At 41.4% G+C, this 19648-nt stretch overlaps 1 protein-coding gene across 2 annotated transcripts in view; it reads left to right on the top strand.

Moving 5' to 3' along the window:
- Positions 1-19648, top strand: part of ITPR2 (inositol 1,4,5-trisphosphate receptor type 2) — a 533444-nt gene that overhangs the window by 487462 nt on the left and 26334 nt on the right. The gene's annotated exons all lie outside the window — the stretch shown is intronic.

Here is a 19648-nt window from a genome sequence, read left to right as displayed (position 1 = left end):
GCCACACAGCTTCTGTCTACTGGTTTTTAATAGGCCAGCATAGCCTGTGCCACATCGTGAGTAATTAGTCAAGATGGCAATTAAGCTGAAACACTACTCTTGTGTTAGGTAAGGTTATCAGGCAAGCTAGTTTCCATAGGCTTTTGGACTAGTTTTATCTAAGGGAATTACTGAAAAATAATTGCTGAATTTTACAAAAATGATTTAGCACTTGTATTTCAAAGATGAGTCACGTAATGTCCTGTTTGTGGAATCAGTTACTTTTAAGGGGATTTCAAGATCAAGGTGTTTTGAAATAATAGCAACTAAGGTAAGTCACCCCAGCTCTGAGTCTTGTTTCCTCACCTGTAAATGGGGATCCTACCCCTCTTTGCCAGGATCCCTGTATGTATTCAACAAAACCACCTCCATCCTTGGGCCTAACGTGGTGTCTGGTTCCTGGTCATTGCTCAAGAAATGTTTGATCATTCCACTTCCACTTAAAGTATTGGCCTCTTAAAATAATATGGCTACATTTAAATACTGTTTTGCAGATTCAGAGCATTCTTAAGCCTTTTAATGTTCAAACCCTTTTCTGATTCAGCATCATGTTTCTCTTAGAGGTCAGGCAATGGTCAACTTCATTTGTTCAATAAATACTACCTACCGTGCCCTAGGCACTGCGTTAGCCCCTGGAAAGGTGGGCAGAGGAGAGCAGGACAGGTGTGGCCTGTCACGGAGTTTCCTGTTTAGAGCAGAAGGCAGACCCTAAACAAGTCACCACAGTTTTTACATAGTGAGTGTTACCACCAGGACAGGCCGTGCAGAAGGACCTTCCTATAGCTTGTGGCCTGACTCAAACTCAAGTCCATTTGCATTTGTTCCTTTGTTAAACTGAAAGTCAGGAGCTCACTTAAACATTTGAATGGCTTGAACCATTGAAACCATTTGAGTTCAACAAGTGATTTTAGGAGAGATCTTGCCACAAAGAGGTATGGTGTGATGCCAGCAGGAGAGTCCCAGAGAGGACACGGGGCAGGGCTGTTGTGGAAGGAGTGCAGGAGCTGCCACTGAGTCAGAACAAAAGTGCTGGGAGAGGCTTCCCTGGTGGCACAGTGGTCGAGAGTCCGCCTGCCGATGCAGGGGATGCGGGTTCGTGCCCCGGTCCGGGAAGATCCCACATGCCGCGGAGCGGCTGGGCCCGTGAGCCATGGCCGCTGAGCCTGCGCGTCCGGAGCCTGTGCCCCGCAACGGGAGAGGCCACAACAGTGAGAGGCCCGCGTACCGCAAAAAAAAAAAAAAAAAAGTGCTGGGAGAACAGATTTTGTCTAGCTTACTTCAAGTTCCCCCTGGGGTTGGGGGGCGGTGCAAGCTTTGCCCTTATCTTGTCTCTGTGGAGGGAGCCACAAAGGAAGTGTGTTTCATTTCCAAAGGCTACATTTTAGGCTTCTTCAACTGAAGAACTAACTTAACAGCATTTTTCAGTCATGTAATTACCTTTTTAATTTTTTCCCAACATTTGAAAAAGTTCCAATACAAAGCACACATTTCACTTTAGAAAGAATATCCTTCTGCATTGGTGTCCTGCTGTCATTATTAACTCTCAAGAAAGAATTCAAATTGTTTATGTCATTCTGTGAGATTATTGATTAGCATTTCAAACACAACTGACATTAAAAAAAAAAAAAAAAAACACCAGTTCACCAGGATCTGAAATTCAAAACTAGCCAAATTCAGGGGTGGTTTATTTGCAGAGGTACTTACAGCTTGACAGAGAGATAATTACCCAGGAATTTTTTCTAGCCGGCTGGGTACCATGCTGTGATATAAAGGCCCTTGGCCCTGGTTCTACCTGTGACTTTGAGAAGAGACTTGACTGCCCTGCACATCAACTCCTCATTCACAATGAGAATCTAAGTGGTTTCCAAAGTCTCTTCATCCTAGTTCTAAAATTCTGACAACTCTAATATTTAAAATATTTCTTTATACTAAATTTTGAGTATGTTAATGTTTGTTCTCTATTACAAGCCGGAAGCAGTTGTGGTAGGAATTTTGGAGTGGTCCGAATTTGACTGTTTCCGTGTTATTCACTGGGAGGACTGTGTGTGGCCTGACCCCTCCCCCAACCCTGGCTGGACTCTGGCTGTTAATTGGTAGTTGGTCTACTGTCCACATGATAACACATCCATGCTGCTGGGATTCCCCAGAGGACAGCACTGGTTAGGACCAGACCGTGAATTTTCCTCTAAGACTTGGAGCCTCACCTCTGAGGGAAAACTCAACTGTGGTTCCAGTGGGGGGTTGGGAAGTTTCCACTGTCTCAGCTGCACCTGTGCCGCAGGGCCTCGGAGAATACCTGTTTCCTGAATGAGCGCCTAGTACCATTTGGAAGCACTAAACCCAGTTTGAAATATCATTTTAGCAGACAAAGACATAGTGCCAACAGATACATAACAAGATAACTCATTTTACTGGAGGATGATAAGTTGTATTGTTACTTAAGAAAGTCATGCCTTCCTCACTTTGTCCTCTAGTGTCTAACTCATTTGTGCCCAAGTACCCAAGGATGAAATAAGAGTGGAGTGTTCAAAGGGAGTTACTAGAAGGAGGCTGTGTGTGAGAGAGACACAGCATGGCATGGTGTTTAGACACGGACTTGGGGGCTTATGCAGTTACTTTAACCTTCTTATGTCTCAGTTTCTTCATCTGAAAAATGGGTAATCATCCCTACCACTAGGATTTTTATAAGATTAAACAAGTTAATATTATAAGTATCTGACGCAGAGTAAATGTTACATGAAAATTTAAAATATATATGAGTGAGGATCAGAATAGCATTTCAAGGCTCAAGAAATTATTATTTATTTAACAACTTTTATATTTAGTGCCTACCATGTTGGTTGCAATGGGTTCGATCATATAGGAGAGCACAGATAAAGGACGGATGAATTCCCAGCCATCAAGAAGCTTGGGCCTAATTCCGAGAGCATAATGTGTGATCATGAAGGTTGGTTGATGACACCACGTAGCAATGTTTGATGAGCTGCCGATGAGGAGCTCTCCTGCAAGTTAGGGAGAGAATGTTGTGTGTAAAGGAAAGAAGCAGATTCGAGTAATGATATCAAAGCCTAGGTAGACCCATACCTGGATTAGGTTGGGCTAAATGATAGCAGTAATTCATTGTTCAGGATGAGGAGTTTCCGCATGATCTTGCAAACAAATGAGAGACGTCGGCAATTTTTAAGTAGAGGAATTATATGACTTTTTTAAATGGGTTTCTTTTTAATGGAGTGTCGTATAGTTCATAGTAGGATGTAATGAAAGGGCAAAGGCTGGAGGAAGGGAAACCAGTGACCATTGCTCTGATGGAAAATGTGATGGAAGGAATCTGGAATAAAAAGGAAGGGTGTGGGGCTTCCCTGGTGGCGCAGTGGTTGAGAGTCTGCCTGCCGATGCAGGGGACACGGGTTCGTGCCCCGATCCAGGAAGATCCCACATGCCGCGGAGTGGCTGGGCCCGTGAGCCATGGCCACTGAGCCTGTGCTCTGCAACGGGATAGGCCACAACAGTGAGAGGCCTGAGTACCGCAAAGGAAAAAAAAAAAAAAGGAAGGGTGTGGTGGGACAAAGATTGGACCAAGAGTGAGGATGGGCTGTTGTCCTGTTCCACCACCCAGCAACCGGCCGGTCTTGCCCCCCTACACCTGCCTCTCTCCCTGTGCCCAGCCTCCCTGACTTTTCCCCTGAGCTTTCCAATTCTGCCAACCTTGTCTCCTGCTGTTCCCTTCACCTGGAATGTTTATCTTCAGGAACTAAGATCATCATTCCTGGCCAAGCCCACTAAGACCCCAGGCCCTTGATAAGAGTACCCGGTTATATCTTTACAAAGTCCTCACCACTATCTGAAATGATTTGCCTTGTGAATGTGCTGACTTTCTTTGGTCTTTGTTTCTCTGGGAACTGGACTCTTGACTGTGCTGCTCGCTGTTTTCCCAGTACCCAGAACAGCTTCTGGAATAAAAAGGTTCTCAACAAATATCTACTGAATAAGTGACTAAATCACTGATCTCTGAGGCCCTTCCAGACCTGAATTTTCACTCTCTGATTCTACCTGACACATAAAAGAAGAAAACTATTAGCTGACAATGGATTTAAGAGAAAGGAAAAGAAGACTGAGGTTTCAGGTTTGGGTGACTAGAAGAATACTTTTTTTTCCCCCAAATCATGCAGGGAAACGGTAATTTTGGTTACCACCTCATTCCATGTATGATTACAATGGACCATCCATCCAGAAGTTCCTGATGATAACAAAACTGGGGTCCAGGAGAGTAGGCTGACCAAAACTGAACATGAGTTATGGAACTCATATGTGAAATTCATGTTTTCTAACTGGCGGTAATAACAAAGATTGATTTATTTGAAACTATTAGTGTAGCTATTGATATTTGAATGAAAATCCTACATTTTCATTCAAATAACCTAAAGGAACATGTTAAGAGCTTTTAGCATGGTAAATCAGCGTTAACATGTAATAGTTACATGAATTTGCTCACTGTTTAGTACCGAGTGCTGGTGAGACTAAAGGCCTCCCTTTTCGTTAGGACCTGACTATGGATAAGTCATTCTCCTCAGGTCTGTTCTGTCTTGTACAGCCATGGTGACCTGGGGTGCTATTCTGATACCAGTCGTTATAGCAATACAGTTCTGGTGGTAACCACCCAGAGTTAGCTCAGACCCCACAAGTTACGGGCCATTGTCCCTAACAAGGCTCCCCTGACTTCAGATGCCAGCTGCACTTTGGGTGTTCCCAGGCCACCTGCACTCTGACCATAAATTCAGAGTTTCCCATGAGCCCTTCATGTCTGATAGTTCACTAGAGTGACACACAAAACTCAGAGACGCACTATACTTACAATTACAGTTTTATTATAAAGGATTTAGATTGGAAACAGCCAAATGAGATTTGGGTGGGTTTCAAACACAGCGCTTCTGTGCCCTCCCTCTGTGGAACAGGGTGCATCCTCCTTCTAGAACAGAGATGTGTTCACCAACCAGGAAGCTTCACTGAGCTGTGGTGTCCAGAGTTTTTGTTGGGGTTTCAGTAGATAGGCACAGTTGACTTTTTGTGACATTTGTCACATGATTGAACTCAATCTCCATCCCCCTTCCCCTCCCTGGAGGCTGGGCTGACTCAAAGCCCCAACCCTCTAAATCACATGGCTGGTGTTTCTGGTAACCAAGCCCCATCATGAGTCATCTCATCACTCAACAGACACTGAGGTGTGACCCAAGGGGCTCATGAATGACAAATACACTTCTATTAGATTAGAACCGCCCTGTCTGGAAGAAGAGATAAAGACCAATCACATTATACAGCAGATGTATTCCCCATTTTCTGCACATGCGTTTGTTGCTTTTTTTTTTTTTTTTTAAGCAGTTAATTGGAAAGGAGTTTTAAACCTTAACTGGAAGTTAGGACTCCTCATTCCTCTATCTCTCTTATACACAGCATACACTCCACCAAAGTACTTCATCTACACTATCCAGTGAAACAGATACGAATCTACTATTCCCAAAACTTCTAACACTCTAGTCCAAATAACCTTCCACTCTCACTTAGACGGCTGCAGGTGCCACTGAACGAGTCTTTCTGCTTCCATACTTGCCCCTTTACTGATTATTCCTCAGAGAACAAGGTAATGATTTTTAAAATGTGATTCGGAATGTCACTCCTCTGCTCAGAGCCCTCTGCTGGCTTTCTAAAGTACATAGAATAAAATGCAAACTTCTTCCCCAGGCCTATACACTCTGACACCTGCCATCCCCTGCCCCTCCATCATTCATTGTCTTCAGCCCCACTGACCTTGCTCTTCCCACAATACGCCAAGCCTGTTTCTACCTGAGGGCCTTTGCATTTGTTTTTCTCTTGGCCCGCAGCACTCTACTTATTCTTTCACTTCTTGCGTGTTTCTGCTTAAACGTCGCCATCTCAGAGAGTCTTTCTCTGGTCACCTTTTCAAAAGGGGTCCCTTCTCCTGTCTGTATCATTCTTAATCCTCTTACCCTTCTTATTGACTCCCCCAAACACTTATTGCAATCTGACATTATGTTGCATATTTACTTTTTAATTATATGTCTGCCTCATACATACATAACATAATCTGCATTAGGGCAACAACTTTTTTTTATTCATTACTATATCATCAGGACTCAGAGCAGTGGCTGGCACGTAGTAGGTGCTCAGTAAATACTTGCTGAATGAATGGATGACTGAGTGAACAAACAAATGAATAAGAAATAAGTAACGATATGTCTCTAGTGGCTTAGCTTAGGTTCCTAAGAATGCAGACGATAGCTAGTGAGCAAAATGGGATAGTAAGAAGAGCACAGGGATTAGACTATCTGAGTTCACATCCCAGCTTGGCTGCTTCCTAGCTGTGTGACTTTTGGCAATTCGCTTAACCTCTCTGCCTCAATGTACTCGTCTGTGAAAAAAGAAAAGAAAAAACTATTATCTACCTTAACACTTAAAACTGTGTTTGAAGACCTCTAACAGTGAGGAAACTACTCCCACCCAATACTTAATAACTCTCCAGTATGCACACATTCAAGTAGAACCTGGGATCAGAGGATCCAGCAAGTCTAACATAAACCTTGTGGACATGGAAGACTGAATTAGAGACTAGGAGACATGAGAGAGCTTGGCCATGTTTCTTAACCTCTTGCTCCCTTGTATGAAAAACAAGGAGTTGAGTTAAACTATCAAAAGACCCTTCGAGCCCTGATGTTCTGTGGTTTTATAATCAAAGCCACGAATCTGGGCAGACATGGAAGCCGGAGGTGGATCAGAGAATCATACACCAACCTTGAAGAAAAGCAATGGCACTCTCTTTCTTATAAGGTCCTGCGAATTCAAATGGTCACCAAGTAGTCCTACAGTGTCAATTAAATTTTCTTTGTGAGACATAAACAGTCACTGAAAAGCATGCTTCCATTGGTTATGATTAGGTTGCCAGTTCTGGTCTGTCTAGAGAAATGGCAACAAAAATGGAGCTGAAGGTGGAGTCAGATTGAGGTCAGTGCCCACGTCAGCATCTCTTTCCTCTCTTACTGTTTCTCAGATAAAGTACTACCTAAGAAGGAAGAGAGATTAGTTTATATCATTAGTGAAAGGGCACTGTCTAGATAGAAACAGTGATAGAAACATGGGCTAACACATGTGAATGCAATTTCTCCATCTGGCAATACACACATTATTTGATCTGTTCAAATCATAGTAACATTGTCTTCTCAGAGCACATAAGTGGTTCCCTACTGCTTATTCTTAATTTTTGCCAGATATGTGTCTTAGTTTGGTTCACTTGCCAGATTTCTTCTTTTCGTATAATATCATTGTTTCATTAATCTTCATCTGCATTATGAGTTTTTGTCAGATTTCTATATTTGGTTGCAATCCTATCCTTTCCTATCTTCATCTTTGCATATCTCTCTTTTTTTCAGTAGTTTTGTGGATGCGAATGTGGTAGAAGCTAAGATTACATCATCTTTAATAAAGGAGAAAATATATAATATGTAGAAGTCAGGTGAGCTACACAGAAAGAAATCAATCCGGTTGGCAAATTGCATCTATGAGACAAAGTGCAAAATGCTTTTTTCATGCAGTATTTATTGAAGAAGTTTGTGGAGATGGTTAAAATGTATATGGAAAAGTAAAGAACCATTTTGTTCAATTTAAATGACACTGATGTAGTTTTTACATTATGAAATCTTTCAATATTTCCAACAATCCTTGATATAGAATTTTACACAATTGCCTCAGAGGGCCTTCAGATATAAAAGTCTATATCTAAGGTTGTAAATTGGGCGCATCCAGTCTATGTATAATAGGCATCTCTACAGTTACTCCACAGAGTTCAATAGATCAAGAACTGCATTATAGCTTGGGAGTTTGGGGGAAGTTGTGGTTTCAAATAATCCTTAAAGCCCACAGTTAGCTATCAGTGTTTTTAATCAGTCCTAGTTTAAATTGTCATATGGTTTTCTGTAGGATGAAGTGTCATGTTATGCCCTTTTCTGTTCACTGTGAAAAAGAAGTCATAGTGTTGATTTTATAGAACCAGAAAATGTATTCTTCCAAAATGAGCAAAATGTCAAAATGACTTTTCTTTCCTTATGGTTACGGCAACTATTAATATGGGCATCCTTTTTAGAAGTGACTGCTCAATAGATTGTTTTTATTGTTTTTTCTCAAAAGGAAACATTAAAGCAAAGTACACCCCCCCCAGATAAGTGGGTGCTTTCCTCCTGCCATGAATGTAAACAGGGGTGTACAAGAGGAGGAAGAATCCTCTCATAGAAACTTGCATTCTCTTTAGTGTTCTTAGCCTGAAAGATATTCTAAAACAATACTGGAGAAGAGCATGGTAGATTGTATTTGAGTTATTCCAACAACAACAGAAGAATGCATTTTATTTTGAAGATAGAGCAGAGGTAGGACTGTAGTTGAGTGGATCCTGATAAAAACATCCCTGCTAATGAAAAAACGTAAGCATAACCCCGTATAAGTGTAATCCAACATAAGCATTAAGGCGCTTTCTGTAAAACAGATACCTAATAAACATTGAAATATCAAACTAAAATTAGCAAAAAGAGTTGTCTCAACAGAGGCTTTATTTAAAAACAGGGTGTGAAACAGTTGCAACAGGGTGTGAAATTGTAGTTACAGCTCACATAGCCATTCATGACTTAATTTGCAATCTAGTTGGATTTCCCTATCTCCCCGTTGTTCCTGTAATTAGCCATTAAACCAGCAGAAACTACATTTTCTGCATCACATGGGCAATGTCTTTAAAGTCTGCAAAGAGAACAAGGAAAACAGACTAAACTGTTTCCTGAAGAGTCCAGCTAATGTAGGAAAATATTTGTTGCATAAATACTGAAACCTTGTCGGCAAGCAGAAAGAGGATATTGGGCTGTTAATTAATTTAAAATAGATGTCTCTTGTATCTTTTTAAAGAAATCCTCTGTATTATTATTTTCTAGTTTCATATAATTTATAGTTTTCATGGTAAACTAGACAATGTGCAAGAGTAATACAATATTACCTAAAAATACTCAACTCAGAAATGGTTTCTGTGCCGGCAGCAGCTATAGGGCCAGAGTCTGTCGAAGGTTTCCTCTTGCACACTCACTCTTGTGCCTACATCCCTTAGCTGCCCTCATCACGTGACATCATCTTAATTAGATGGAATTGTTTTTTTAAGAAGTATCCGATTTAGGGCTTCCCTGGTGGCACAGTGGTTGGGAGTCCGCCTGCCGATGCAGGGGACACAGGTTCGTGCCCCGGTCCGGGAAGGTCCCACATGCCGCGGAGCGGCTGGGCCCGTGAGCCATGGCCTCTGAGCCTGCACGTCCGGAGCCTGTGCTCCACAACGGGAGAGGCCACAAGGGTGAGAGGCCCGTGTACTGCAAAAAAAAAAAAGAAGTATCCAATTTAAATTCTTGAGGTGACAGATTTGCCTTTTAATTAAAACATTTTATTCCTTTAAGTAGAAGGCATATATTTTTCACAACTTATTTTCCATAGAGAACATCTTCTTTTCTGCTTCTCACCTTCTAGAATAAATGCACAGATGAGCAAATTTATTTTGGGATTTAAAACTGTAAAGTTATATATATAATGGTAAACAAGCATGAACAATCTTACGTTTCAGGGATGTCATGTGTGCTTAATGAAAATTCTGATCTCTTACCTCTGAATTCCCATGTCTTAAGTCTGGGGATACAATATGTCAAGAAAAATATAACAGTTTCATAAAAAAATGATTCATGTAATTAAAGTTGCAGGAGCCATTTCTTGATTTTCTGCATGTTTGGGGAATGCACAATGCCTTATTCTTATATTAAAAATATTGTTAGTTACTCAGGCTACAGGAATTACTGAGCTTTAAATTTAATTTACATTCTATATAGTGACATGGTTCATTTTCCTTTCCTCGAGTCCTCTGTGTTCAAGCATGAAAATCCTCTGACTTCCTTACAGTTTCCAGTTTAACCTTGCTAGGAAACCCCGCAATAAAGTTGTGGCTTGCTTTTGTCCTCTTAGTGTGATACCAATAATCGTCCTTTCACGATTACTGCTTATTGCTGTCATTCCCAAATTATATCAGATAAGTGTAGTTAGAATACTGCTTTACTGAAAATGCTTTATCCCTTATCCCGGATCCGATGGGAATGCAGTGATATAGGGCCACCACCTGGGGAGGCTGACCTACAGCAGGTCACCAGATGGTGTCTCAGGGACCGAGCTCCAGACAGGCCCTTTCCCAGGTGACAAAGTTCTAGATCGTGTGCTAAACTTCACAGGCTCAGATCCTAGATATCATCAGGACACACAGAATGGATTGGGGTGGGAATACGCTAATCAGAGTCAAAAAGCAGAGCTGTGGAGACATCAGACTGCTTATGCATTGATTTAACAAGATAAATTATAATTTCCAAGCAGAACAGACACGTGTGCTGGCCGGTCGGTGCATTTTTTTCCTGCGAAGTCAGATTATAATCAGAAGGTTGCTTAATGAGCAGAGGTGTGGCGCAAAGGGAGTTAGTTGGATGCATGATTTGAATGTTTAGTGGGTCAGATAAGCTGATACAGCCTCGTCATTGCATGCAGCTGTAGCCTAGAGTGTAAAAGAGAACTTGAATCCCACGGGTAAGTCCTGGCTTTACCACCTACACGCTCTGTGACCTTGGGAAACAATCACTCTGTGTAACAGTTTGCTTCTCTGTAAAATGAGATAAGACTAGTGCCTACCTTAGGGTTATTGTGAAAGCTCATTCATTTATTCATTCATTACCAAGTATTTATTAAGTAATTATAATGAACTGGGCATTATCTTAGGCACTGGGGAAGCAGCAGTAAACAAAACAGACAAAAATCCCTACCTTCATGAAGTTTACGTTCTGATAGCAGGCAATCAACAACATGAATAAATAACATAATATGCTAGATGGTGATGGATGCTACAGAGAAAAATAAAGCAGGGAAGGGAAAGTAACCAGCGCAGTGTAGTTCCTTTTAAATGCAATGAAGTAATGAATGTAAATGTGACAGCACTTGGACCATTATATTTTTCATTCTGAGTCATTATTATTACTGCTCTTCTCATTTTCTCTTCCATGAGGAACACACAGAACCTAGGCACATATCCCCAGGAGAGTGCTAGGGACGCAAGCCAGTTCTGCCGACTTCTGCCCGCTTTGTCCCAAGCTAACTACCTTCCTTCCCACTGACAGAGTTGCCTTTCGATGTGTTAATTCCATTGATGAATTAAGAGTGGGTCTTTCTTTGTTCTGGAAGACATTTTATCCTTAAGTTGTGAGAATACAAATTTCTTTTATCATGAGTTCATTTTTTTAAGTCTGACTTCAAGCATTTTAGAGGCATCTACATACTTAGAGCGATTTGTAGGATCTCTTCTAAGATAAGATCATGAAAAGGCTTCTGATACTTCATGATCTCCAGAGAAAGGATTCGGGGACCTGGGAATCAAAAGCCTGTATCCTAGTTCTGACTTTCTCATCATCTGTGTGACACTGCTTAAGCAATGACAGCTGTGAACCTTAGTTTTCTCTCCTGTGTCTTGGGGTGCCCTCCACAGAGTTTATGTGAACTATTTAAAACACCTATTTAGAGCAATGAACTATTTAAAGTAGTATGTGATTGAAGTAATACCGATTTTAATAATGTTTTTAGTGGTTTCTCCTTCACTTTTCCTTTCATATCAGTACCAATATTTTGCCCACAATCCTAAGCAGGAGTTAAGATGATAAAGCGTAGGCTTCAGGAATCTTAGGGCTGCAATAACTAGTCCAACCTTCCAGCCCAACTCAGGAATCCCTCTCCCAAGAGAGGATCAGAGAACAAAAGTACTCATCCAAGATCGGTTGCCAGTAGGTTCCCTATCTTTGTCCCCCAGTTAAGCATTCTTTCAACTACATTACAAAGAGGTGATGAGGGAGAGTGAAGGTGCTGACCAGGATACAAGGGAAGATACCCGTACATGCGGCCGGGTAGCTGCCTAGCAGTTAGGCTTTAATGTTATAGCAAGAGACCAAGCAGTTTCAATGTGATAGGTTAGAAAATGATTGTGTTTAAGCAGATGAGGAACTTATTACACTGGTTTAAAGGAGTCCTGACAGCACTGTAGTAGATAAAAAGGGTCTGAGGACAGACAAAATAAAAATGTAATTATAAGTAATCAGCGACTAAGTAGCAGGTGGAGGGCATGATGATAGTAAAAAAAAAATTCTCGCATGTGTGCATCCGGCCCCAAGTATCTGAGTGCTTGCTGGGCTTGTATGCCAGGCATAGGCAGAGAAAAATCTAAGTGGTCGTTAGGCGCATGTGACGTCAGGAAAGCATGGAAAGGCATGTTTTCTAAAATGTCACGTTGACGTAACATAGGCTCCAGAAGCGCTATGTAAATTGTTTTATTTTTAATAAAGAACACATCCTTGGGAGCTCTGGGTTTGATCTTCAGCTCAGGCTGGAGATAAATTGCCAGTGACCAGCTCTGAGGGAGAGCCTGTACAGTGCTGTCAATGAACTTGGACCAGGTGGCGGGCACCCTGCTCTGTGCACCATCCCAGGCAGCTGCATGTGACTCCAGCCTGTTAATGGAACTTCAGCACTTTGACTGAAACCGGAAGCCAGGGAATGCAGTGCCCTTCAGCTGCAGGATCCCAAGCCACTTGGAAGCGGGGCACATCAGAAACACCTCATTGCTTTGCTCCAGTTGTCACAAGTGTATTTATTTTAATGGGATTCTGTGCAATAAGGTGGTGATGCTGTGACTCAGGGAATAGCACAGGAGACTCTGTATTAAACGTGGGATTTGGCTGGTAGAAAGCTTATACTGCGCATCGCGTCAACTGCTTTCATCCTATAAAATTTGACTTTGCAATAAAATGGTTGTCAATATAAATAAGAACTTGCTAAATTAGCTGCTTAACCTTATGGTACACATCAAAAAATCTTTCCGTCACTTTTTACCCTAGATGCTTCATTGGAAGATTACATATAAATGTATTTTGTGTTGAAAATTGAAACATACTTCCAATGTACCTGGGGAAGTTGATACTTAAAGAAATCCTGTGGTTATTCCTTTAGGAAAGGAGCCTTATGAAATGAATAGTAAATAATCTAATATGTTTGGTTTTGTAAATCTGTTTTTTATATATCACATTAACTTAAAAGACACCTGTGTCTCAGGTTAGAATAGATTATTTTTTTCCAGTAGTTGGTCATTGTGCACAATCTAAACCAATACAATCTGTATTATATAGTTGTATTGCCAAATCATTCCCCATGTTTTTCAGCAGATTAAAAAAGAGTTATGAAGCAATGGGGCTAGGAGTACAAGGATTACTCTGAGGAACAGAAATGCAGGGAAATTATGCTAAATCTTATATGATACATAAACCATGGCCAAGGATATAAATCATAACCAAATACCATAAGTAATGTTGAATAGATGTTGCTGTAATTCTAATAGATAATGTAATTTCCAACCCAACACAACACAGTTAAATGTGAGGCTGAGAAAAGACAGCCTCTTCAATAAGTGGTGCTGGGAAAACTGGACATGTAAAAGAATGAAATTAGAACACTCCCTAACACCATACACAAAAATCAACTCAAAATGGATTGAAGACCTAAATGTAAGGCCAGACACTATGGAACTCATAGAGGAAAACATAGGCAGAACACTCTATGACATAATTCACAGCAAGATCCTTTTTGACCCACCTCCTGGGGAAATGGAAATAAAAACAAAAATAAACAAATGAGACCTAATGACACTTAAAAGCTTTTTCACAGCAAAGGAAACCATAAACAAGACTATAAAACCATAAAAAAGACAACCCTCAGAATGGAAGAAAATATTTGCAAAGGAAGGAACTGACAAAGGATCAATCTCCAAAATGTACAAGCAGCTCTTGCAGCTCAGTATCAAAAAAACAAACAACCCAATCCAAAAATGGGCAGAAGACCTAAATAGACATTTCTCCAAAGAAGATATACAGATTGCCAACAACACATGAAAGGATGCTCAGCATCACTAATCATTAGAGAAATGCAAATCAAAACTACAATGAGATATCATCTCACACCAGTCAGAATGGCCATCATCAAAAAATCTACAAACGATAAATGCTGGAGAGGGTGTGGAGAAAAGGGAACACTCTCGCACTGTTGGTGGGAATGTAAATTGATACAGTCACTATGGAGAACGTTATGGAGGTTCCTTAAAAAACTAAAAATACAACTACCATACGACCCAGCAATCCCACTACTGGGCATATACCCTGAGAAAACCATACTTCAAAAAGAGTCATTTACCACAATGTTCATTGCAGCTCTATTTACAATAGCCAGGACATGGAAGCAACCGAAGTGTCCATCAACAGATGAATGGATAAAGAAGATGTGGCACATATATACAATGGAATATTACTCAGCCATAAAAAGAAACGAAACTGAGTTATTTGTAGTGAGGTGGATGGACCTAGAGTCTGTCACACAGAGTGAAGTAAGTCAGAAAGAGAAAAACAAATACCGTATGCTAACACATATATATGGAATCTAAAAAAAAAAAAGGTCATGAAGAACCTAGGGGCAGGACGGGAATAAAGACGCAGACCTACTAGAGAATGGACTTGAGGATACGGCGAGAGGGAAGGGTAAGCTGGGACAAAGTGAGAGAGTGGCATGGACATATATACACTACCAAATATAAAATAGATAGCTAGTGGGAAGCAGCCGCATAGCACAGGGAGATCAGCTCGGTGCTTTGTGACCACCTAGAGGGGTGGGATAGGGAGGGTGGGAGGGAGGGAGACGCAAGAGGGAAGAGATATGGGGATGTATGTATATGTATAGCTGATTTGCTTTGTTATAAAGCAGAAACTAACACACCATTGTAAAGCAGTTATATTCCAATGAAGATGTTGAAAAAAAAAATGTGAGGCTCTTTGGTAACATTCTTTTATATGCTAAATAAGTACCCCAAAGTTTAATTTATTAAACTTTGGACAACTACAATGTCATGTAAAAGTATTTAAAACTGTCACATGAAGACATAGGCAAATTCCATTAAAATCATCATAGAAAGAAAACTATGTATTCATATCTGCCTGGTGAAATGTATAAGATGTAACAGAACATCTACTGAGGAACTAAGGATAAATTCGAGTTCAGCAGGACCTTGGAAGTCTTGGCTACTAACACAGGCAAAACCATCAGTTTTCCATTCCTGGTGATAAATTTTAAATCCAACTAAATCCTGTTAGGGCAGTAAAAAGCCTTGTCAGCTCAGAAGTTAAGTAGGCACGCATTCACTGGCAGCATATTGACACCACAGACCGGGCCAAAGTGCAGACATCTCCTGTAATCGAATTTTCAAGCACAAAGTTAAGGCAAAGCCAAATATGGCTCCAAGGGCAAGGCTTCTTTAACACAATTCATAGCATCACCCTGGGCTTTGGGACCAGGCAAAGCCAAAGGTCAACATCACTTGTTTCTCTAAAACAGTGAGCCTTGAAGAGAGGTGACAAGGAGGTCAGAGTGGGAGAGGGAAGAGATAAACTTGATGTGTGGAAGGGGTTCTCTGTGCCCCCTTGGGTTAGACAAAGAAGGAGGAAGTGGAAGAGAATTAACAGTGTGTTTTGTAAAATGTGGAAGGGCTAAAATACCCTGGAAAAAAGCCTCGTCACTTTCTTTCAAAGTCACAGTCCAGATACACCAATGCTGTGGTCTCTGACTGTGTGGCACCATTCCTGAGAAGCCTGACCACAGGCTTGCAAAGAAACGGAAACAAAAATAGAATTCTTCCACTCTGAGGTGGCCTCCCTCTTCTCTGTGTGTCAGTGATTTTCAAACAGTAGATTTTGAAATCCATGGTGACTTGAGGAATTTACATGTTAAAAACTGGGAAGCTATAAGCAAAAGCTGCATGTGGGGATCTGGAACAAATGAACAGGCTCCTCTTTCCCACAGGGTTACGAACAGTGGGGTGGGACAGAGTGGAGGGAATACCCGCTGAAACTCCCAAATAGCATTTGACATGGGAAAACGTTAAAACTCAATGTCAGGGTGACTCCTTGTTCTTGTCCCTGAAAATTTGTTGATTTCAGTGATGTCATAATCTCATGAGGCCAGTTACAGACCAGTCCTCCCACTCTCTCCCATCCGCTTTGCCCCAACCTTATGCTCCCACATCCTGCACCTACTCTGCCCTGCCTGGCTCCCATTCGACTCTCCTCCCACCAGAAACTTGTTATAAATATTATCTCTCGTTCCCCACAAGACAAAATCATTGCACCAGTTCATCTACATCATTTCTTAATCCTGACACAAATCCTAAAAGATAGGTATTATTATCCCCATTTTTAGAGGGCAAAACTTGAGCAGTAATCTTCTCTGATCACACACCTAATGGGAGGCAAAGCTGGGATTCAGGCAGAGAGTGGACTGCCTGCAGAACCCCTGCCTTTTCCATCACAGCCTGCTGTACTGGCTCCTTGCTCATCGAAGCATCCTCTCATTTGGGGACTGTCTTGAGTGGTTTCACGTTGGTTAGTGCTAACACAAAGTCTGCACCTTCCCAGCACAGAACAAGTCACTTCACCTTTTCCCTGAATATTCCTCACCTCTGCTGCTTGAAAAAGTCAGAGCAGTGGCAGAAGACTTTTCTTCCTCTGCATCCTTCATCGTAGCCTCTACACTTATTCAGCTAGCATCTAGTGAAAGCCTACTGTGTGCGAAACACTATTCTAGGCTCTAAGAATAAGCGAAACAATGCCCACCCTCCTAGAACTTACACTCTATTACTGGAAACAGACAAATAACTATATAAGGGAGGCCATGTCAGGGAATAATGAAAAACACATGACCATCTCAAGAGACACAAAAAAAGCATTTGACAAAATTCAACATCCGTTCATGTTAAAAACTCTCATCAAAGTGGGTATAGAGGGAACATCTCTCCACATGATAAAGGCCATTTACAACAGACCCACAGCCAGCATAATGCTCAATGGTGGAAAGTTGAAAGCCTTCCTGCTAAATTCAGGAACAAGACAAGAATGCCCACTCTCACTGCTTCTATTTAATAGAGTATTGAAAGTGCTAGCCACAGCAGTCAAACAAGAAAAAGAAATAAAAGCTATCCAAATTGGAAGGGAAAGGGTAAAACTGTCACTATTTGCAGATGACATGATACTCTATGTAAGCAACTCTTAAGTCTCCATCCCCAAACTATCAGAACTACTGAATGGATTCAGCAAGGTTGCAGGACACAAGATTAATATACAGAAATATGTTGCATTTCTATACACTAATAATGAAATATCAGAAAGGGAAAGTTTAAAAAAAAAAAAACCCTGTTTAAAAATGCATCCAAAGAAAATACAATACCTAGGAATAAACTTAATCAAAGAGGTGAAAGACCTACACTCTGAAAACTATACAACATTGATGAAGGAAATTGAAGATGATTCCAAAAACTGGAAAGATATTCCACACTCTTGGATTGGAAGAGTTAATATTATTAAAATGGCCATACTACCTAAAGCAATCTACAGATGTAATGCAATTCCTATCAGAATACCCAGGATATTTTTCACAGAACTAGAACAAACAATCCTAAAATTTATATGGAACCACAAAACCCCAAATTGCCAAAGCAGTCCTGAGAAAAAAGAACAAACTGGAGATGTGACCCTCCCAGACCTCCGACTATACTACAGAGCTTCAGTAACCAAAATAGCATGGTATTAGTATAAAAACAGACACATAGACCAATGGAACAGATTAAAGCACCCAGAAATAAACCCATGCACCTATGGTCAATTAATCTACAACAAAGGAGGTAAGAATATATAATGGAGAAAAGACAGTCTCTTCAACAAGGGGTGCTGGGAAAGCTGGACAGCTACATGTAAAACAATGAGATTAGAACATCCCCTCACACCATATACAAAAATAAACTCAAAATGGTTTACCTACATGTAAGACCTGAAATCATAAAACTCCTAGAGAAGAATATAGGCAGAACACCCTTTGACATTAATTGTAGCAATATTTTCTAGGGTCAGTCTCCTAAGGCAAAAGAAATAAAAGTAAAAATAAACAAATGGGACTTAATTAAACTGGTGAGGAAAAACAAAGTAAGCTAAAGGAGTAGAGAGGGATGGAGGTACATTCTACTAGAGTGAGTGAGAAAGCCATGAAAAGCTCCAGGGATCAGCAAAAGCTAGCCCCTGACAGCAATGGGCTGGGCATGAGGGAGGACCAGCAGGGCAGCCACGTGACCAGAGCTAGTGAGGAAGGCAGATGGCAGCCAAGGATGTGGGAGGGGAGAGGGACAGAGACTAGATCATGCAGGGCCCCTGGGCTGGGAAAGAATTTTACATTTTATGCTAGGAAAATTTATTCTAAAAACTTTATCAGTGCTTTCACTTTTTGGTTCAACATTATCAATTATTTCTCATACACAAAATTCACTCCTGACAAGGAAATGGGTAGAACATACTAGGGTAAATAGTTCAACTCACAGAACATTCACAGGCTGGTAGATTTCAAATTGCTCCTAACCCCTCAGGCAGAAGATAGGGGCTAAAGAGAGAACTTAAGATGGCAATCCAACAGCATCCTTTTCACTTTATTCTTTTCCCATAAACACACCCTGGATAAATCTTTCTGCCTTGCATGGTCATATCCTAAGTATGTATATAACTGCACATTTCTGGGTTTACTCTGTGCTTCTGCAGCTCCCTTTAAAACAGTCCAATCGAATATTTATATATATATAATGTCTCAGACCAGCAACAAGTTAGCAAAAACTGATGCCTAGCTAGCCCAGTTTACCTGCACTGCTTGTCCTGCAGCTTCTTCACCATTGCTTCTAGGGCACCCTGCCCCTCTGGCCACCTGCAGCCACTGATGGCCACACAGCCCACAACCAGAGGCGGTGAACAGGGTTGGTGCCTATTCTAACACCAGCTATCCCATCTAGGGGCGCTGCAATCCAGTTCTGGCATTAACCACCCAAAACTATCAGCAACCCCATAAGTTAGAGAGCATGATCCGCAACAAGACTGCCTAGATTTCAGACGCCAACTGCACTTTGGGTGTCCCCAGGCCACCCACACTTCCGACAGCCTACATATAAGTTCAGGGATTCCCATGACCCCCCTCAGGCTCAATAACTCACTATAACAACTCACAGAACTCAGGAAAACACTGTACTTATGATTACAGTTTTATTATAAATCAGGAGGGCCAGCAAAATAAACAGACATATGGACAAAGTCTGGGAGGGAACACAGAGCTTCCATGCCCTCTCCCCACGGAATAGGGTGCGTTACCTTCCCCGCACATCAGTGTGTTTACCAACCGGGAAGTTCCACAAGCCTCAATGCCCAGAGCTTTATTAGGCTTTCATTACATGGGCGTGATTGAATCATGGACTTGAACTTGATCTGCAGCCTCTCTCCCCTTTCCGGAGGTCAGGCTGGCTCAAAGTCCCAGCCCTCTGTTCAGGAGCGCTTGGTCTTTCTGGTGCCTTGCCCCTGTCTTGAAGCTTTATAGGGGCCCACCGGGAGTC

This window comes from Pseudorca crassidens, chromosome 11 (genome assembly GCF_039906515.1).
Source record: "Pseudorca crassidens isolate mPseCra1 chromosome 11, mPseCra1.hap1, whole genome shotgun sequence".
Taxonomy (NCBI): Eukaryota; Metazoa; Chordata; class Mammalia; order Artiodactyla; family Delphinidae; genus Pseudorca; species Pseudorca crassidens.
This window is presented reverse-complemented; position numbering and strand designations above follow the sequence as displayed.